The following is a 23,154-nucleotide window of genomic DNA, read 5'->3' on the forward strand; positions in this document are numbered from 1 at the left end:
AACTCACTTGAAGTGTGTACTAGGTTCTTCTTGACTCGTAATAACACAGTTAGGAAGTAGATTCAATACCTCAGTAATGAAGCTTGTCACTTGTATACCACTGGATACCTCTGTCTGAAAATGTTTGCGATCATCAACGATCGTGAACATTCAACATCTTATGGTCAGCCTTGTTCAAACTATAAAGTACCTGACCTGGTCAGGTACTTTATAGTTTGAACAATAAAGATAAGATGATTATCATCATATTTAAATTACTTGTGAGTTTTTATTTAGTTTCCGAAAAAGGTGCTCAGCTGACAAGCAGAAGCATTAAATTGAATCAAATAGGTCAAAACGCTCGAATTAGTCGGACAGACGATAATTCGTGCACTGATGATTGGCACTGTTCCAACTTCTATCAGTGATTATTAACGGTATAGTATCATGAAACGATTTGTTTTATTTAAGTAAAGCTATCGATGGTAATTTTTGTACAGGTCACAAATCAATTAAGATAAGAATTTGGGTCCACATGATATGGTATGATATTGTTATAACCTACCAAGTACCAGATAAATATCAATATATTAACCTACCAGATATGTATCAAACGCCCAAGATGATCAACTTTAAGTCCGGAAATCAAAGAAACACAGTTGAAAATAAAGAAAGTGCGAGTATAAACAATAAAGAGAACAGCACGGTGAGCTCAAGACAAAGATTGTGAGTAGAATAATGTAATAATGTAATCAGAGAGGAATGCTCTCTCGTGAGTCACGTGGTACTATCACGTGGTGTCCGGTGACGCGCTAGAGTAGGCTTAGAATATTATGTTATGAGATTATATGCAAGTCACTTGAATACCACATGGGTAACAAGTCAGACCACGTGATGTACGCAGTAGAGTATAGTGTTTCAGGTCTTACGTCAGTGTTTGGTAAAATGCTGAGGTGCTCTTCAGAAAACGGAGTACTAACTACTATTACTAAATCGCTCTACACCGAAACTTCGAGATATTTCTGAAAGGGCCCCAGACAGTTCAAATCAACTTTGATAGATGTATTTTTGAAGAAAATATGGGTCACGAAATCCTCTCCGAACCTCCACGTGGTGTGGCCTGGTTGGCACTAACGGGTGGTGTGCTCTCTTGTTGAGTACAAAGGTTGGGACTTACCAACTCAAAGTTCCCATAGGAACCAGGAAGTCGACACTAACAGCTACCAAGCACCAGGAAATTCCTCTTTCAGATATCAGGTTACAAGATAGTACACACACAAACGACGATACGTTAGACACAGATACATAGCTCTAAGAGCTATTAAATCACCAGGAAATTCTCTTTCAGCTTTCAGGTTCCATCGAAGTCACCCACCACAGAGCTAGGGATTCCAATTCGCTCATCCTGACTACAAGGACACACTGATAATGAGTAGTCTTGGCACTTCTCCCTCCAGTAACCACTTTTCAGGTCTTTTCAGTTAAGACAGCTAATGCGTTAGGGCTGACACACGCTAGACACAGGCTCGTGATAAGACAGTGTTAGGGATGTCAACTCTGACTACGAGGACACACTGATAGCGAGAATTCCTGGCACTTCTTCCTCCAGTAACCACTTTTCAGGGGACCGGGTTAGCTTTGCCACACTCTTCATTGAAGTGTGACTGGACGCTCTACAATCATCTAGTAGCCAGCAGTGTTTGACTGACACCCCTACTGCAACTGGTTCTATTCAGTTCTACAGCGGAAGTTCTCAACACTCGAAAACAGTTCATCTCGGACATCCTGCAGAGATGCTTTTTCACAGCCTGCCCCATTACACGGGGAACCCTTAGATCTACAGTACCCTGGTGGACAGCATAGCTCACTAAAGCATAGTGGACCTCTTTAGTTCTGAGACGCAAAGCTAACCGGACCAGGAATAAACTCTCTCTCTCTCTGTTCTGGTCAACGGTTTCTGGTCTCTTACTTTATGAAGGGGGCCTTCTCGCCGTGCCCACAGAATGCAACTCCTGCTAGCTGCATTCCAGGACTCCCAAACCAGGAATAAACATCAATGCAATGCTTAGGGGATGCAAATAGGACATACAATGTTTAACGATTTACTCTAACTTTTGATTCATTTTTTAGCTCGATGATACATGGTATCATTTCAGGACAGATATTCCTTCTTCAGGTTCATTGAGGAAATCGTACCCGCTATTTGCGTTATACAATGGCAAGTATCTGGACTAATGATAACTTAGGATCTCAGATTCCTAGGTTGCATTTAAAGCGCTTAACAGCACCAGTTTTAACTCCAGGTTCGTTCTGAACATCTCAGACCAACTCAACTCACTAGGTATTCTCATCGAGTAGAACTTCGTTCAAGGACATGAAGGAGTATACGGTAAAGAACTAGCGGACGAATTCGCAAGGGACGATCAATCCAACAACATCCCCATAGGACCAGAACCCTTCCTCCCAATTAGGCCACACTCAGTGACAAAGGAACATTCCACTTGAGATGTTCCTCCACAACTATAAATACAGGAACTTTAATTTTTCTGGAACTCACATCAGATGGCTTACATGGTCGCTTTCAGGATAGGTCACAGCCCACTAGTTTATTTTCAGAACGTGGCAAACAACGTCAACTTCGAGACGCAAGATTGTGAACACTTTTCAGGAGAAGCAGAAACATCCCAGCACCTCCTCTGCAAGTGCATCCAGATCATGACGTTCAGAATGAGGATAATTGGTAAACTCTACCTTAAAAACAGTAAACTACAATCATATCTTCAAATTTGTGGAACAGTCGACAAGACTAGATAGGGAAAACCCTTTTGGGTAACCTCCTAGGATTCTTCACCAGGAACTTTCGCTAAATCCCATACTAGGAACTCAACCTAGGCCCATCTCCGCATAGAGACATATCTTCCAGGCTTTGACCTTGCTCGGAAGTCCCTTGTCTGCCCGCAGAAGTACTACAACGGAAGTGAGTTTGCTCTGAGACAGGTAGTGACAGCTTCAAGACTCCAGGGGTCTGTTGCATTGATATTTATTATTTTATGATTTCGTATATATACTTTGGGAGTCCTGGCGTGCAGCTAGCAGGAGTTGCATTCTGTGGGCACGGTGAGAAGGCCTCCATCTTTTAGTAAGAGGCCAGAAACCGTTGACCAGAACAGAGAGAGAGAGAGAGAGAGTATTTTTGAAGAATCATTCAGAATCACCCCCATCACATGCATACTACCTACTAGAGGTCAGGCCAGACACCTTGTATGTTTGTGTTTGACATACAGAAGGCAGCTCATACATGGACTCTCATTAGGATTCCCCCGGTGAACTATAAGTGATAAGGAGCTCAAATTTATCCTCATGTAAAACTATGTTATTACGTTTGGCCCAAGCAATAACATGGTCGAGATCTTGCTGAAAAACGATAACATCCTGTTCTGTATATATATGTGCTTCAGTATACGGGTGTCATCAGCAAAGAATTTTATAATTGAACCAGTCACACAAAGCTTCATGTCATCTATAAAGAGTATAAAAAGGAGGGGTCCAAGATCGATTCCTTGGGGGATACCACTGATAACCAAGGCTGCGAAGGAAGACACCCCGTTCAGAACAACAACTCCAGCCACTTAAGAATCCTTCCGTTGAATCCATACTTTTGCAATTTATCAATGAGAAGACGATGGTCCACTTTGTCGAAGGCCTTCGCAAAGTCTAAATATATTGTATCAGTATCTGACCCACTCAAAAGGCATCTCATGATCATGTCATCGAAATGGCTAAGAAGCTGAGTCAAACAGCTCCTTCCTGAACGAAATCCATGTTGATTATCAAACCGAATTTCATTTTCATCCAAGTACTTGACCATTGACCAAGGTGCTCCGTAGAATGCGCTCATAGATATTGATGATGTGTGAAGTGAGGGCAACGGGACGGTAGTTCACTGCATGTGCCCGGTTTCCCTTTTTGTAGAGAGGAGGAATGTGTGTCTCCTTATAGAATTTGGGTACAAGTCCCAGGGTGTATGGTTCCGTCCAGATAGATTTAATAGGTTGGCACAGTTCTTGAGCACATGTCTTGAGAAGACAGACTGGAACTCCATCTGTGATCTGGTCCACAACCCGAATCGGGCGAGATTGCAGAAATAGCCGATATGATGTCTTCATCAGAAATAACAAAATCTTCGTCAGTTAGTGGCCGATTGCGTTATATCTGCTGCCATGAACTGGGGATTTTGAACATCGGGACAATCTGGTCTCTTGATCACTGAAACAGAGCTAAGGGACATGCACTTGTATCACGTTGTGACCCCCACCACCCACGGTCGTTTCACTACCCCTGTAGAGTTTCTACGATACAGGCGGGTCATACAACGTATGACAAACTTGTATCACGTGGTGACCCCCACTGTCGCTTCACTGTATCGTCTTCGACGATACAGGGGGAGCCGCGCACTTCGTGCGCGGCGGGTCGTACAACGCATGACAATGACAAACATGCACAATGCAGATATAAGCGCAAATTTGAAATTGCTTCCGGGAATCCCGATTTTCTGTAATCCAGTTTTTCGAGAATCACGGGATTGAAGTAAGTATTTTGATCAGGATTGACTTCACTAACAGCTAATAGTAATAATATAAAATTGAAGCTGTAAGCGAAATTCGCGTCGCACGATCGAGCGCGTACGCGTGATCGATGCGATAAATCGATCGATCGCGCGCGCGATATTATATATGAGTATTGCTGAAAGCACAGTGTAAGGCCTACACGGACCGCCTCTAACTTACTGGGCCGCGCTCAGCCTGTCATTCCGCCAAATCATTATGTTAATGAACATAATAGCCTGGGGTCCTCAGGTAACCTCTAACTAGCCAATCCCTGTTTACATGCCGTGTAGCAGGGGACTAGAAAGAGCTAAACTAGTACTAGTAAGCGGGGCATAGCCAATACACTATACTTCCATCATTGAGTATATTACCAACCAAAAGGAAAATTTCCTTGTGTTTGGAATCTACCAAGACGAAAGTTGTACAATCCAGCGAAATTCCGAAGAATCATGGCCCAGCTCACGGCTGTTCTAGCGTGGATTCTAATCCGATAGGATTGACATACGTTTGTTGTTTGTGCATGCCACTTCTCGCGCGCGCCGCCGTATTATCTCTGATATTGGATACGAAACATGTATCAACGATAGGATTACGTCATTCCTGGTTGGACGACGTTCGCTGTCCTAGGGCGAACCGATCGCATTTCAGATCGTCGTCCGATCGCTAGGCGCTCGGATTTTATTATTGAGAGGCGATAGGATAGAAAAAAATCCGAGAGCCTAGCTCTGCGCAGAGAGGCGCCTCTAGGATTTTACGTTTCCGAGAGGTGTACTCTCGGATTTATGTTTCCGAGACGTGTGCTCTCGGATTCATCATTTCCGGGAGATAAAATGCGTGTTGCGCGTTTCCGAACTCAAATAAAATTCCATCGAGATCGAAAACATGAAAAAAAGTAAAATATTAACTTTTAGTATGTTTTCATTCTTCCGCAAAATAAGTGAGAAAATATACAGAAGCAAAATTCATCATCCTTGGATACGGCCATACTCGGTTGAGTACACCCCATCTCGTTCGATCTGGGAAGTTAAGTAACTGCAGGCCGGGTTAGTACTTGGATGGGTGACCGCCTGGGAATTCCCGGTGCCGTATCCTTTTGTTATATTTCCGAAGAATTGTTTTACTGAACAGAAGAAATTGTGTATGGCTTTTTCAGAATTGCAGTGGTTATTAAGAATAGCATTTTATCCTTAGCAATATAGTCTATGTTCAAACGCAAGGAAATGTTTCCAAATGTCAGAATAACATGGCTTAGAATAGCTACAAAGTTTTGTCTGAAAGGGCTTATTCTAAGATCTATCTGAAACATTCTGCTCAAAATTGATTAGAATATATTCTTAAGTTAACTTGAAGAGTACTACAAGGTATCCTGAAGTTAACTTGAAGGGTACTACAAGGTATCCTAGAGTTAACTCAAAAAGTACTACAAGGTATCCTGAAGTTAACTTGAAGAGTACTACAAGTTATCCTGAAGTTGGCTTGAAGAGTACTACAAGTTATCCTAGAGTTAACTCAAAAAGTACTACAAGGTTATATCCTGAAGTTAACTTGAAGAGTACTACAAGGTATCCTGATGTTAACTTGAAGTGTACTACAAGGTATCCTAGAGTTAACTCAAAAAGTACTACAAGGTATCCTGAAGTTAACTTGAAGGGTACTACAAGGTATCCTAGAGAATTAACTCAAAAAGTACTACAAGGTATCCTGAAGTTAACTTGAAGAGTACTACAAGTTATCCTGAAGTTGACTTGAAGAGTACTACAAGTTATCCTAGAGTTAACTCAAAAAGTACTACAAAGTTATATCCTGAAGTTAACTTGAAGAGTACTACAAGGTATCCTGATGTTAACTTGAAGTGTACTAAAAGGTATCCTAGAGTTAACTTGAAGAGTACTACAAGTTATCCTGAAGTTGACTTGAAGAGTACTACAAGTTATCCTAGAGTTAACTCAAAAAGTACTACAAGGTTATATCCTGAAGTTAACTTGAAGAGTACTACAAGGTATCCTGAAGTTAACTTGAAGAGCACTACAAGGTATCCTAGAGTTAACTTTTATAATTATAGAGAACTACAAGTTAGCTTCAAGTTATCATTTATCTACTTAATTTAACCTAAACAACCTCCATGTTGTTGTAGCCTGCAGGTGACCGTGGATCAACTTAAGATAAAGCGATGATATGATCCTGAAGTTAACTGACAGAAAGCATGAAGTTTCAACCTACAGTTAGATATGCGTCGTCTTCCAATTATATCGGTCCTGATATTTGAAATTTTATCGCCTCTCGGATTTGCTCTCAGATCCTATAGGATTTGAGTATCCTATCGGGTCCGAGAGCAAATCCTATCGGCACTCGGAATTGTTAAATCCTATCTCCGCTAAGATTAGCGCTCGGATCCGATAGGTTTTTAATTTCCTATCGGGTCCGAGAGCAAATCCTATCGCCTCTCGGAACTTACACATCCTATCGCCGCTCGGCGATAGGAATTCATCGGAGGTATTATATCCTGGGGGGACTGGATCGGCGTTAGGATTGATAAAATCCGAGATATCTCGGACGCGCTAGGATAAATCCTAGGGTAATCCTGTCTAATTAGAATCGCAGAAATCGACGTTCTGATCTGAATTAACAGCCGTGCCAGTACTCGCGCGATCAATTAAATGAAAAAAGATTTCGCGGTTTCCATTTACGAGTGCAGAAGACGTTTCCCTGAATTTTGTAGGGGATTTTGCGCGCCGCACGTGTGTTACAATATTTATCATTGTAGAATCTACGACGATTGTAGGACTGAATCCCTAACGGACGGAATCACTACCACCCAAATATCATTACTGGTAGTGATTTAGTCCGTTAGGGATCCGAAAATGTACCTCAATCCCTACCAGTTGATCTTAGTTCACTAGTTCTAATATCATGACATGATCTGAGCCGGGGCTCTCATGGAGTGCTTGCTATGGGGCCTGTCAGACATGTGATCCACAGACTTACGTACGCAATGAGGAGCCCTAACGAGAACGAGCGTACTAAATCACTCTACAGTCGATTTTCGAGATTGTTCTAAAAGGGTTCCCGACAGTTGAAACCAACTTCAATCGATGTATTTTCGGACGCTGATTCCGAATCACCCCCCATGACATAGGGTTAAAATGCTCCCCTGACGAGATATAGGCGAAAAACTGTCTCGATCACGTGATATGACCGTATAAGGAAGTTAGTTTAATTTCTCGTTAGGGTTAGGGTTTCAGCATATGCTTTTGTTAAGGATTGGGTTAGGGTTAGGGTTTGGATCAGATAAGAGGGTTAGGGTTTCGAATAATCGTTCAGGACCAGCTAGAGAACGGGTTGAAAAAGTCACGTGACAGTCGAGTGTAGAGTGATTAATTATCATCCTAACGAGAACTGGTTCGGATCAAGTCATCCATAATGACCTGCTATACGACAATACAGTGATGTGAACCTTCACATGCTCGGTATCTCAATCAGCTAGCGGGAATAATATATAAACCCGCAACGCCTGTGTTCATCTTATACCACTATGTCTTCCTCATCCATCGAGTTTATTCCTGGCAGAAAGAAAGGCAGCCGCAACGTCCTCTACGATGGTCACCTCTACCACCTTAACAGAAAGAAGGAAGACAAGACCTACTGGAAGTGCAACAAGTGCAAGTCCCGCCTGATCCTTGTCCAGGACACCTTCTGTTCTGCTACCCCTCTTGACCACGAATCTCAACCAGCACAAATTGCAGCCCACCGCTCCAAGTCTAAAATGAAGACCCTCGCAGCTACTACTGAGAACTCAACTAAGCAGATTGTTGCAGACTCTGTCGCTGGACTATCCTTCGAAACCTCGTCCCGGCTCAACTGTGATCCCAAGTCCTTGGCACGACTAGTCAGACGAGCCAGACTGGCAGCCTACTCCCATCCTGTCAACCCCATCTCCTTAGAAGACCTGGTGATTCCTCCTAACTACCTGACCTCTCCCGTCCTTGTGGAGACACCTGCAGAGCGAGGGACTTGCTGCTGACTACTCTATCGACAACTCTCCTATCAGAAAGTCCTTCATGCAGATTGGAGCTCTCCCCTTCGTTCCAGTCAGTGATGGACCCACTTGTGGAAGAATGTTCCAAAACCCTCTTAGAAACAGATTATCCCGAAGATCTCCTAGGTACATACAAATTGAACGAAGATATCACAGTTCACTTGAACAAAATAGCAGACAAATGTCTCCAAAAGACCAAACATCCCAAAATAACCAAAAAGGGATCCATAAATAAACAACCCTGGTTCACACAAGCCACTAGAGAAGCTAAAATATCCTGTACTCGTGCAGCTCAAATTGTTTCTGATTTCCCCAATAGCGATTATCTTCGAAAAAATTTTTACCAAGTAAAAAATACGTACAAAAGTTTAATTGACCGTACCAAAAACAAATATCTTGACAAACTGAATACAGATATCGAATCTGGTAAAATTCTTAACTGGAAACAATTCAAAAAACTGAAAAAATTTAAAGGAAGAGTTGACAAATTTGATTGCCATGACATGGACAACTTTCAAAAATTCTTTGGTAAACTTTATGCCAATGCACATAGCACCATAACTGTAGAGAATAAGGAAGAAATGCTTCAAAATGCAGAGGCTATTAACAATAAGTGCCAACCATCCCCTGCACAATCAATACTCAATGGCCAGATCTCTGTGGACGAAATATCTACTGCGCTCTCTTCACTCAAAAACGGCAAAAGTTCCTCGGAGGATATGATATGCAATGAAATACTGAAGACCTTGTCCACAACAAATACACAACTCCTTTGCAAAGTATTTAACCGCTGTTTGGACACTGGAACTTACCCGTGGAACAACAGCATCATAACACCCCTACACAAAAAAGGCGACAAAGATAATCCCGACAATTACAGAGCAATTGCTGTGAGTAGTACAATCGGGAAACTATTCTCGACCATTATGCTAAACAGGATAATCAAGTTCAAAAATGAATACAACCCGGACCCCATAAATCAACTTGGCTTCGCTAAAGGAGCTCAAACATATGACCACATACTCACACTCAACACCATTACGTCTAAATACAAAAAGCTCAAGGTTCCCGTCTATGCTGTTTTTGTGGACTTCCGGAAAGCTTTCGACTCTGTTTGTCGTGAAGCTCTTTTCTTAAAGTTAGCTAAACTAGGTATCACTGGCAAAACATTTAATGTTCTTAAACATATGTATAAAAATTCCACTGGCCAGATAAAACTATCTGGATTTGTCAGCGAAAAATTTGATATCAATAAAGAAACTGAACAGGGTCATCCACTTTCCCCTGATCTTTTTAAAATATACATCAGAGATCTTTCCCCTCGACTAGAATATGATAACTGTCCGAAACTAATGAACCAACTTATCAGTCACTTACTATGGGCAGATGATCTGATACTCTTGGCACTGGACCCCAAAACCCTCCAAAAGCAACTCGATGCTTTGAACAATTTCTGCTTGGAATGGGGCGTCGAAATTAATGCAGATAAAACTAAACTCATGAAATTTAATTCCCGCTTCGATAATTATCAGCTGGTTCCCCTCAAAATTGGTAATCACTTGTTAGAAGAAGTCGAGTCATACTGTTATCTAGGAATCGAAATACACAAATCCGGCACATTCACAAATGCCCGAACTGAGCTCAAAAAGAAAGCCATGCGTGCACTTTATGGCATGAAAAGCTCAGTAAACAAATCCAAATTATCATTCCGTTCTCTAACAACACTCTTTGACGCTCTTATTAAACCTATCGTTCTTTACGGAGCGCCTATTTACACACCTAATATGGCTATCATAAAACACATAACAAAACAAGTCGATCTCAATATGGATCCCGACACAAAAACAAAATTTCAAACTAGTATCCTCAAGAAAATTAGTCTTCTGAACAGCGAAAAAGTTCACCTTCACTTTCTTAAATGGTCACTGGGTGTAAATCGTAAAACCAGCAACGCAGGCGTCTGGGGTGAGTCAGGCCGCTACCCATTAATCTATGAATGTATTAACCTCACTCTCAAATATACCCAACGCTTGAAAAATCTCAAAGATAACTCCCTTGTATCCTTAGCTTTCAAAGAACAGATGAACATGAAATTGGACTGGTACAGGGGTTTGGAGCCTGTCCTCGCGCTAGACCCATGTTTCTCTACCGATCATGTCACAGCCTACCGCACACTCAAAAACAATCACTCCAAGTCAATTTTCGAAAGAAACCCGAGTATCGCAAAACCACCAAAAGAGGACTTTCTTATTCACAACGGTTTCAAGAAACGAATTCCTCCGCAATCAACACAACCCATCGGGAGTAAAATATTCACACCACACGTCATTACTAAAACTTTGAAAAGTAGCTTTAGAGAATATTGGGGGTCCTGTATCAACACTTCTCGGAAATTAGAATTCTATCGTGACCTAAAATCCAAATTTAACAAAGAGTATTACCTAGACAGTGTCATTAAATATGCAGACCGTGCTAATATCACAAGACTGCGGATCAGTGCACATCGACTCGAAATTGAACTTGGCCGATACAATCAAACTCCTCGCGATGAGCGAATATGCTCCTGGTGCAATATAGTCTTAGGTTCTGGTATTATTGAGAATGAAGATCACTTCCTTAACCATTGTGATCTTAACGCTGCATCAAGGCGAAAAGTCCTAGACAAGATCCAATCAATCATATCAAATTCAATCAAACCATCTGCGTCATCTTGTTCTGTTTACACTGTCATCCCTGGAGCAAACGTCCTCAAATTCATCAGCAGCAACAGTGAAATCATTGAATTAATCACGAATGAAAGTCAAGTCCACCTCACGAGAGTCGTTGCTAGATTTGCCACTACGTGTTTTAACAACCGCAAGAAATTCGTCGACTCTCTGGCCAGTACATGAACACTGAAAATCACTGTACCAGCGCTTTTTTTCTTTTCGCGCAACAAAGAGTGCAAAGTGGCCTGGCTCAAGCATTAGAGCATTACCAAGGCGATTGTAAACAAAATATTTTTTGTCAAAATATTTATGTTTCACTTTAGTTTAAGTTATATTAATATAATAAATTCAAATCTTATGATATTGTTATTATCTTAACAGTTACTATTGTAGCTTAAGATTTTAAATTTGTATTCCTTGTATTCCTTGTATTCCTTGTATTCCTTGTGATGTGGACCAGGCGTGGCGGCTTCTCAAACCTTCTCTTCCTGCTGAGATGACTGCCTTCGCAAGATACTTTGAGTCGACATGGATCGGAACCACCTCCACCCCTCCTCCCTTCAGGCACGACTCCTGGAATCACCACGAAGCGTCCCAGATGTTACTACCTCGTTCCAGCAACATCGCAGAGGGTTGGAACAGCGGCTTCGCCTCCTTGGTCAACTGTCACAACCCTTCCATCTGGAAGTACTTAGAGTGCATCAAGAGGGAGCAGACTTTGACAGACGTGAAGATCACCAACATCCTCACCAGAAGACCTTTCAAGAGAGCAGAAAAGTGGGAGAAGTTTGACCTGGAGATTCAGCGTATTGTTGATGATTATGATAACTTTAGGGATGTTACCGAGTTTCTGAAAGCTGTTGGATCTAAGATTTTGGGTTAATGCTTTAATGTTTACTTATTATTGTGTGATTTAAATTACTGTATCAGTATATTATCTATTATTCTTTGACCAAATTTCTGCTTAGTCAATTATCACGAAAAATCTAATAATAATTAACAAAAAATAAAATAATTAACTAATGAAATACGAATAATTATGCCTTTATTGCAAAGTTCAGTAGGGATCACATCAAAGTGGTTAGGTCTAGATATTAGCGGTAGTGATTTAGTCCGGTAGTGATTCAGTCCGAAAATATACCTCAATCCCTACCAATAGTGATTGGTAGTGATTCAGTCCGTTAGGGATTCAGTCCGGTAGTGATTCAGTCCGCTCACCATCTACGACGGTAGCCGTCAGAAGTCTCACCAAACTGCTCGTATTTATAAATGTGCTCATATTTATAAATGTGTAGTGGATTTTGTAGTACATTTTACGCGCCGCGCGTACATTACAATATTTGACCACCAAAACATGTTCCAACTTACCCTGGAATATAAATGCGCTACGGGGGTAAAGATTTTCGGTCTTGATTTTACCCGGATTTCCGTAATTTTGGGATGGGCGTGGCCTGAGTGGGTCAAGAGGTCGAAACTCAGTTTTTCCGATCGTTTAGGTCAAATACTACCTATTTAACCACCAAAACATGTTCCAACCTACCCCGGAACACAAATCCACTACAACTGTGAAATCCACTACCAATCCACTACACAAATCAAGGAAACGTGCTCTCTGACTGCCCTTTATCCAGTAGATGTTTCAGAGGGTGTTTTCTCAGAAAATGGGGGTAAAATCCGCCACAAATGGGGGCAAAAATATGGGGGCCGCCACAAATTTTGAGAAAACATCGCCTCAAAACATCTCCTTTTATCAGCCAGAGGTTGTGTTCTCAGTTTTTGTGGCACAGCCCCCATTTTTAACAGTACTATTTTACCTTATTCCAACTTATTCGGACCTTAGCTATTAAAAGTAAGTGTGGCAAAAGTGTACCAAAACCCTTGCAAAATTTGGGACATAAAAATGCCTGTTATGTGGCTGGAAGGGAATTTTCATTCGGTTCAAAATTTTTATCCACGTATCAACTCATCCTCACATTAACCCAATTCCTGAAACTTGGCTCATCAATCTAATTACAAATTATATGATTTTAACTGTGTGACAAATTGATTGTGTCAGAGGGTGTGTGTTCTGCTCATTTATTTTGGTGTAAGTTGCAACATTTTTATCCGGACCCAAAAAAAAACGGCACCCCGTGGCCGCTTTTAAGGTAAATATGTTACATATATTATACTCTAAATAGAGAAGAAGAGGATCTTCTTGATGTTTCTTCGTCATTAATTTGTATTAATATTACGTAAAAGTACTGAGTAGAATTGGAGTTATATCTTTTGATGTACAATTCACAACTTAGCTGTCATAAAAATGGATTTAGCAGAAATATTGAAATAAGAAGTATATTGTGATAATATTTAATATGTCAGATCTTTTAATTATTCGGAGTTATTTGAATTTAATTATCAAGTTATAAGTGAGCTCATTAAATAATTATTTGAATTTAATTATCAAGTTATAAGTGAGCTCAATAAATAATTACGAATACATTAAGGATGTACAAGCGATCTGAATAATAAAAAGAAGGTATTAAACATCATAACAGGATTTAACAACAACAAATCATTAACTACAAAATATCAAAACACATTCTTGCATCACAAAAAATTTCGGTAACAACAAATTTCGGTAACAAAATATACACACTGAGTTCATCTGTAAACTACGCCCTTCCAAAAATATTATTCCATACAAATGTTACATGCTAGTATATTTCTGTTACATCTATAAAAAGTTCCACTAAAGGAAAGGGCTCGAGCTCCTTAATTAGTTAAGACGAAATTTTATTAATTGTTGTTGAAGACTTGGAAATATTTCGAACTTACGAAAAATATATCCTGTCAGAAATGAGAAAATACCCACTTGCACTGAATAACTATCTCAGTTCATGGTATTGATTCAATTCTGAAAACCATAATATGCAAAGAATTAAGATAGACGTCGCTTTAATTATGCGGACAAATAACACATTAAAAATCTTGCGAGTCTCAGATAAAATTACTTTAACATACCAAAAATTAAAAATCTAACCATAAACAATTTGCCGCAAAAATATATGATAGGATCTGAAACCACTTGCACTGAGGGAATGAAAATGCGATCGATAATTTGTTTACGAGTAAAATTATACAGTTTAGATAACTTTAACATGATCTTTAGCTGCTTGAGGAAACTCAAATATAAGTATTAAAGTTAAACTGTCGGAACTTTAAAAAGGATCGTTTCTGTAGCTGTTCCTTGAACCAGTTCCGAAAAAATCGTTAAAACAAGAAAATCCACGAGCTGTCATGAAATAAAGTTGAAATAAAATGTCTCGTGGTTGAAGCTGGAGTATTAGGTTACTGAGAACTAACGATTTATTAAGTAGCACTTTAAGTCATTTGAAAAGCCACGCGACTGCGTAGGGCACGCGTAAATACTATATCCAAATCATATGACGTCATGATATGAAACCACGTGACGTCATGATATGAAACCACGTGACGTCATGATATGAAACCACGTGAGTACGTGACGTCATGATATGAAACCACGTGTCATGACGTCAGATAAGGTGACTCACTCGCCGACTGAATCGTCAGGAGCTGACCCGTCGCTTAGTTGCCTATAGTGTCCTGGCTCTATACTCCCAGATCGACTCTGAAATTGGGAGTGTCAGTTTATATAATTGTTATTATTGTTCAGTGAGTAAAATTGATGTTGTTTGCAAGTTTTGTTCAGAGTTCTGCTTGTGTATATCAAGTTTTGAAAGCAAATTTAGAGTTTTGCTAGCGTATAATGTATATATCAAATTTTGATCTAGCATATTTTATTTCATTTATATCGAATTAAACAGATAATAACACCCTAGTGGTATTAAACTTTTATAATAATAATTATCTATAATATATTATATAATATAATTAATCATAATACTCTTATCAAACCTTTATAACGAGCTTAGGAGCTATAATACTGTCTTCAAATCTCACGTAAGCAGGTTGTCCTGACTCGTCTGTGGCGTACCTTACACTTCGTACAGCATCTGATTCCGTCTGGACGGGCAATTAGTTAATTAATTAGCTATGTAGAGTGACGAATTTGTTGTTATATTGAATATTGATTACCGTTGGGTTTGTATGTTAAATCTTTACAAATTTCATAACAAGGCTTTGAATGGAAAATGGTATTAATGATAATTATAGTGGTCAGCAAACTTTCAGTACCATGTACTGGTTATCTATATTCTATGAACAATGTTCATTGAACATATATTTTATCATATCATTATATTATTCGGTTATTTAATAAAAAACAGTGGCTCCAAAAGAAAACACCCGATTTGGACAATTCATATTCTCTTGTCATATTACAGTATAAAGCCCGTGGTGCACTAAGTCTCGATTGAATGGCTTGAATATACAATATACTATACATGTATACATTTGGGTATGTTTTCGATGTCAAACCATGTAATGTTGTGAATGCTAAAAGTAAATATGTATATTCATTTATTTTCAACAACAAAAAATTCAAGTTCACATCTGCACACCCCCAATAACAAGTGTTAAATCCACAAACAACACACATTTCCCTATTATTTAACTATTTAACACATTTCCCTATTATTTAACTATTTAACACATTTCCTTATTATTTAACTATTTAACACATTTCCTTATTATTTAACTATTTAACACATTTCCCTGTTATTTTACAGATAGCCGTACTCGGGTTTCAGCCGACAACTTACTTAACGGCTATTTACTGCTCCAATTTTCCATGACTTCTAGAGATTATTTTTATTTATTATATTTCATTAACTTGTGATGGTATTAATTTAACTACGTTATATTGGCTCCTTTTAACTAGGAGTATGGATATTCAGGGTTCGATATTTATGGAATACCACCCCGGTTTGAGACTCACTTCAGGGCAGAGTTCAAACCCAAAACTCTCGTGGGCTACAATGGTAGATTTATGGACAGGAATTTATGTTATAAATTATGGACCTTCGAACTTTGCGGGGGAAATAATGTCTAGAGTATTAACTTCGAACTTTGAAGATGGAATTTATATCTGGAAGATAACCAATTATAAAAAAAAGTTAATTAAGGACTGTAAATAATGCAAGCACCAATCAATGTACTCAAAATAAGTGTTCAATCTCCATTAGGGGTAAAGTCGTTACACTAAAATCAGCCCTTGGGTAGCTGGGTGATCAATGGGAACTGGTGTGTATTGATACGGGCTGCAGACTCTCTCTCTGGACGATGGACCGGTCGCTGAGCTGCTATATCATGGCTACGTTCCTTCAATGCTGCCACACGAGGGCAGATTCCGTGGGCGGGGATGTCCTAGAAAGGGACAAAATTATTAGCAATGACGGATTAATAAAGCCAATCATATACTAACTGGATAAAATTAACAAGATAAGTTAAATTAGAAATGCTCACTTAATTTAGAAATCTTTAAAATTAATATTTTAAAAGAAAATTGGAATAAATAAGCTAATAACTCTGATAAAACTCACCATGTAAATTGAATGGCTCCATAAAATGTCTTCGTATGATTATCCTCAAGGCCTGCAATAGAAAACAATCAAATCAAAAATAAAGATCAATTATATTGATAGAGTTCTCCATAGATTGAGTTCATGTTTATTTAAAGATTAATTAGTAATTACATACCTAATTAGTAATTGATTGCCCTAGCTAAACCCACTATACCAATTTTCATTTGACATAGGATACCAGCTGTTTCTTAATTAATTTAATGAAATTTTGTTAGGAATTAGCTAAAATAACCGAGTTGATGTACTCAATTAAATTCAGATGTACATGATTATTTATGAAATTATAAGTGTTATGCAAATTAGTCAGGGGAACCTTGCAGATATAACAAGAACAATTTTGAGCTAACAATTGTATACAGTATACACGAATCAAAACCTTAAATGACCAAAATGAAACGTTTTTCATTACAATAACCGCGTTGACTTTATTGACTACAAACATTACTGATTACAACAACCGATATAATTGTAAATTTAACGACCAAAATTGGATATGATACTGGTAAATAAATTTATGGCTGATGAGAAGAAAATTGCGAAATAAAGAATTATTTACCTATGATAACGGGGGTATAAGCGGTTGGAGAGATCGCATGACACGCCACAGACCTTTTCACCATACATCCACACCCTAGAACTAATAATCATGATGATACCAATCAATTATCGAGCATTTATCAAGTGATTAGCAGATTATCGAATTACACCAATTGATAAAGATAATGTCCCTTAATTTGGGAGGACTGTCTCTTGATCTTGGTCGCTTAGTAACGATAAGTGAACATGATCCGGCTAAAATCGTTTATTATACAGCCCTGTACGTTCACACACCCAGTTTTAATTTATCATTGTTCTAATAATTTGTCATTTTGTTAGTATTTCAGAGACATTCTCCGATTATTACATGACCAGAGAATGTCTCATCACTGCACTGGAACATTCCTAGTAAATCAAATATTTAACTTATATGTGAAAAAAATGTAACTTATGGAACAATAACAGCGATCCGAACAAAGTACCCCTTAATCTGAATGAGATGCACTTAACACAGGATGTTAAGGTAAGAGGTAAAAATTCAGACAAATCGATACGATTGTTAATTATGGTTTTATAAAAGTAAATAACAAGGAAGTATGAGTTGGCCAAAATCCAGAGGTTCGAGTCAGCCGAAGAAGTCCAAATCATACCACTTTTTTGTCTTGCAGTTTAAGAAAATCGATCAGTTCGTGTAAAATCACAAATAAGATCAAAGTCCCGTGATATGAGGTTGGGGTAGGTATCAATATGTAATAAAAAAATCATCAGTAAAGACAATCGTTCAAACAAAGAAATAAATGGAGAAGTAACGGGTTACCCGCTCAGACGACCAATGTTAAAGGCACAAAGACAATTTGGACAGTTCAGGAAGTTGGCGGGCCAGACAAATTGATACAAAAATTAACAATTTTACGTGGTCTTGAAATATAACATTCGCTTGACAGACTGTGGATTGAAGCTAGGACTTGGTTATAAACTGAAGCGTAGTAGGGCGACGTGAAAATCAGTGACAAACAATTTCTTTCCGTAGTTCAATGCCTAAGTTAAATATTTCCACATCCGGATCTTTTTTCAGCGTCCGGATCTTTGAGAGAAATGACTGAGGTTCAGAACGTCAAAGTTTGGTAAAGAATAGTTAGTTACGTGAATAACAGAGCCACAAACGAACGGATACGTGCACAGCGGATAAAGGCTTGAGACGATTCCAATAACTGCAAAATAATAAATAAAGAAAGTCCTCCTGGAATCCAAAAAATACAGTAATATTAGCTAGTCTCCTAAAAGCTGCTAAGAAATGGTATGGCTCCATTCCATTCGACCTAATGCAAAGAAACCGTACACACAAGGCCAAGGACACAGAGCAAAGGTCCGCACGTTCAATGAAAATCTGTGAGTTCAGCTATTTCATTCCCGCAAACTGGCCACTCAGCAAAGTTATAGATCTTTCATGTGATCGAAACAGCCAATCAAACGATAGGAATTTTACACGTGACGGGATACGAAATTAGAGTTGGTGTGCTAAGCTGTCAACAGATTTGCGGGTAAGGTGTTCGAATATCACAGCTTTTAAAGTACTTTGAAGCAGATCTGTAGGTTGTGCTTGGCAAGCTAAAAGAGTTATATATTGTTGAAAGGAGATGGGCCGAAAGCAGACATTGATCTTAATGACGACACATCAAACAACATTGATTCAAGAACTGGGAAACAGGATTGAACTTTGTTTTGAATGGGTTACTATTACTTTGTTAGTCTCCGTAAGTGACAGGAAGCATACAGAGAAGCAATTCGAGTTGGCGGAAGTATCGTCAAACAAAATGTTGTGCCAATAAATTGGCTTAGACAAATAAACAGCTGAGAAAGTAACACTCAACAGCATCTAATCGATAGGAAGTTGTGTTATAAATCTTTGTGTATCAAGATTATCAGAACAAGTTAATAACAACTATTAACCATTGATATAGCCATATAGGCGAAAAACACCACATCAAACTAGGCAATGTAAGAATTTATTGGGTCGCCGTCATTCACGGGCTTCCCTGTGGCATCAAAAATTTGCACATCGTCCTCGATGGTCGAATGGAGCAGGCGCTCCTTCATCAATATATTATTCCACAGCAAATGTTACACTTTCGCGCGGCTTTATTTACGCGATTCATACATGATATATTTAAAATTTATGTCTACAGTTAAATCTGAGGGCGCGGCAAGTTATTATATTATTGTGATTGAGCTCATATAAAATATATTAGCTTTTAAGCTGTGATTACTTTCCAGGACAATATATTTATTATTGTGATTCACAGCTTATGCTTTTTAATTTAAAATTTAGTTGATTGCGCTTCCATGTTCCACTAAATTAAATCGCTCACCCAAATTTTAAGAAAATTCTTGTAAAAAGGTCCTGATATGAGGGTATTAACGGGTGATACTCGTAAAATATTTGTTTCAACCGTCGACGAGTCTAACTCGGCGCGCGTCCTGGTAGGTTATAAACCTACAATAAGGGTATGAAAGTAATTTGATTCGGTGCATTTTGGAAGCGAAGTGCGCGCCGGAAGCCAAAATAGATGTAAACGGTTTACAATGTGAATCAAATTTGACAAAATGATAGGCAGATCAGTGCCAACTAGTAAATTGCAAATTGTAAAAAAATTTAAAATTTTGATGAGCGCGTTACAGTCCAACTATTGCATATTGAACTGTCCAATCACCAATATAGTCTGATCCCAACCCTAACCCTAACCCAATCCATAACAAAAGCATTTGCTGAAATCCTAACCCTAACAAGACTAACTTCCTTATACGGTCATATCACGTGATCGAGACAGTTTTTCGCCAATATCTCGTCAGGGGAGCATTTTAACCCTATGTCATGGGGGGTGATTCGGAATCAGCGTCCGAAAATACATCGATTGAAGTTGGTTTCAACTGTCGGGGCCCTTTTAGAACAATCTCGAAGATCGACTGTAGAGTGATTTAGTTGCTCTATCCAGAGCCCTTGCGCTTGCAGTAGCGCGCGCCCGCCCGCCTTGACTTGTGAAACAAGCGCGCCCGCAGTGGCGCGAAAGCACATGGTTAGGTGAAGTGATTTAGCATGCTCGATAATTTTAGCTATAGCATTTAGGATACATTTCACCTAACCATGTGCTTTTTTGTCATACGTTGTATGACCCGCCTTGCTCTAACCAGAGCCCTCTCGTTTGCAGTAGCGCGCGACCGCCGAAAGCGGCAAAGGAAACAGGCGCGTCACACAGTACGCGTATACACATGGCTATGTGAATGACCCGCCTGTATCGTAGAAACTCTACAAGGGTGAAACGACGATGGGGGTCACAACGATGGGGGTCACGACGTGATACACGTGCTTTCCACTTTCACACCATAAGTGTACTGTAGTGTAGGTGTGCTTGTTTCACAAGCCAGATGGTGGATGGTAGGCCGCAGGCGCGAGCTAAAAGTTTGTATACAGTGAAGTTTTGAAGTAACAGCTGCTAAGCACTTGCTCTAACCAGAGCCCTCTCGCTTGCAGTAGCGCGCAACTGCCGAAGGCGGCAAAGGAAACAAGCGCGTCACGCAGTACGCGTAGACACATGGCTATGTGAAGCTAAGCACTTGTATGTTGTAGGTTTATAACCTATCAGGACGCACGTTGTATCACGTATTGACCCCCACGGTCGCTTTACTTAGTAGAGGCTCTTACGGGCATTGTCTGCTCGATACGTTAGGGACCCCAGATACACCTTTCTAGACGTATTTTTGACCGTAGAATCGATTGAAAGTAGTTTCAAGATAATTGGACTGATTGTTCTGGGGTAAAATCGCAAAAAACCGATTTTTGGGCCAAAAATAGGCCAAAAAACCATGTTTTTTGATATTTTGAGCAAGTTAATTTTGTTGGCATGTCGGCAAAACTTGCATAAAGATAGCTAAAAGACAGCCGCACAAGATTGTATAAAAATAAAACAAATCCCTCTATTTGTTCTGAGGTAAAAATCCAATAAAGTGGTAAAAATTTTGACTTTTTTGCTTGAAGTTTGAATAATTTTTTGCAGTTGTATTAAATCAACCCAAAAATAGTCACATCGTGTTTGCCTAAATTTTTCCTTTCCGAGAAGTACCCACTTAATATACTTTATCGAAGTTTGAATATTTTCACTCCGCAAGCGTTTTTGCCAAATTTTCGACGCGCACTACGCGCAAAAGCATTTAGTTGTTATCAATTGGCACCCGCGCGTTCATCATAAATTTCAAACAGCTATAACTCAGCGAGATTATGTCCGTTCTAGCTCATATTTTCACACTAAATAGAAAATAATGTGATCTTATTGCTGACAAAATATGAATATAATTACTCTATTTGCCTTAGAGTAATAGACTGTCAAAGTTTAAAACGCGCATTGGTATAGCACGTGACTAATAAGGCCAAATTTATACTTCTTAACATATTATCGATCCTTAGACATCATACTATTGTGTCCAATTAGCGGTTAGGTCTCTAAACTCGTAGCAGAAAACACGTCTTTTTGCCCGTAAGAGCCTCTACTACTTCACTATAGTGTAGAGTTTCGACGATACAGGGGGAGCCGCGCACTCGTGCGCGGCGGGTCATACAACGTATGACAAGACGCGCGCTGAGTTGGATCGGACTCGTCGACGCGGTCCTAGAATAGTATCACCCGTTAACTGAGCACCGCACAGTTTTACCTGGTGACCTCAGGCTATCATGTTCATAAACGAATAGAGATTCGGCGGAATGACAGGCTGAGCGCAGCCCGGCCCAGCAACGCACAGTTAAGTTTTAAATTGCAAATAACAAATATGAAATAACGATGTCAACTTTTCCAGATTGAGCCCTTTGGCTAAAGAATACTTTCTTAGATATTTTGGACAGTTTTTAATATTGGTAATGCTAATGAATTGTAATTGATTAATATGTTATATTTAGGCCCGTGGCCAGTTAACATCTTCCAGATTGTTGCGATGCATGAATTAATTCGATGCGATTGTCAACACCTGAAAAGTTAGCAACATCCTCGAGTACACAGGCCATCCAGTCTTTTCGGGGTCTCACTCTCGATCGCTTTCCATGGTTAGGTTTCCACTCCTGTAGAAAATCTGTCTCTGGTTACGGTGGTATGGACAACGTGTCCATACCACCGTAATCTTGTAGAACCGATGAAAGTGTCTATAGACTTTATGCCAGCACGCCTTTGAACTTCATCATTGGAGACATGGTAAAACCACTTTATCTTCAAGATTCTTCTCAGGGAAGTCAGATGGAAAACCTCAAAACGCTTCATTTGCTTCTTAGTAGTGTTCCAGACTTCAGCTCCTTATAACAGGATAGTGATAAAAGCAGCCTTGTAGATGCGGATCTTGGTAGGTGTTTTTTTAGTTCTACTGTTCCATATCTTCCGTAGCTGGTGGAACGTGCCATTGGCACGCTGGATCCTGAGGTCAATATCTCGGTCGATAGTACCATTCCCACTAATGTTGGCACCCAAATAGACAAAGTTACTGACCTGTTCAACAGGTTCCCGCCCCACTGTTAGCTCAATAGTGTCTAGACAGAAATTGAATATGGGGCTGTGGATGTGATTGGTTTCATATACTTATAGGAAACGTAGTATTCTGCAGATTTGAAGGAAAATATGCAAATTTGGTCCTCAGATTTAAAGAAAAATGAGCAATTTGTCGCAGAGAACTGAAAAAATCGCGTTTTTGTTGCAGCATACAGCAAA

General features: G+C 39.4%; 1 long non-coding RNA gene and 1 other non-coding gene across 2 annotated transcripts; one reads left to right on the plus strand and one right to left on the minus strand.

The window, feature by feature from the left end:
* The first annotated feature begins 5,559 nt into the window (after nucleotides 1-5,559).
* LOC134824643 (5S ribosomal RNA) lies at nucleotides 5,560-5,678 on the plus strand. Its single transcript, XR_010161450.1, has one exon. It is a non-coding gene; the product is annotated as a 5S ribosomal RNA (ribosomal RNA).
* Nucleotides 5,679-13,811: 8,133 nt separating this feature from the next.
* On the minus strand, nucleotides 13,812-15,342 carry LOC134824318 (uncharacterized). Its single transcript, XR_010161388.1, has 2 exons — nucleotides 15,249-15,342; nucleotides 13,812-14,961 (listed from the first exon to the last, which is right to left on the minus strand). It is a non-coding gene; the product is annotated as an uncharacterized LOC134824318 (long non-coding RNA).
* Between the last annotated feature and the right edge of the window lie 7,812 nt (nucleotides 15,343-23,154).

The sequence above is a fragment of the Bolinopsis microptera genome, chromosome 12, assembly GCF_026151205.1.
Source record: "Bolinopsis microptera isolate Bmic1 chromosome 12, MBARI_Bmic_1.0, whole genome shotgun sequence".
Taxonomy (NCBI): Eukaryota; Metazoa; Ctenophora; class Tentaculata; order Lobata; family Bolinopsidae; genus Bolinopsis; species Bolinopsis microptera.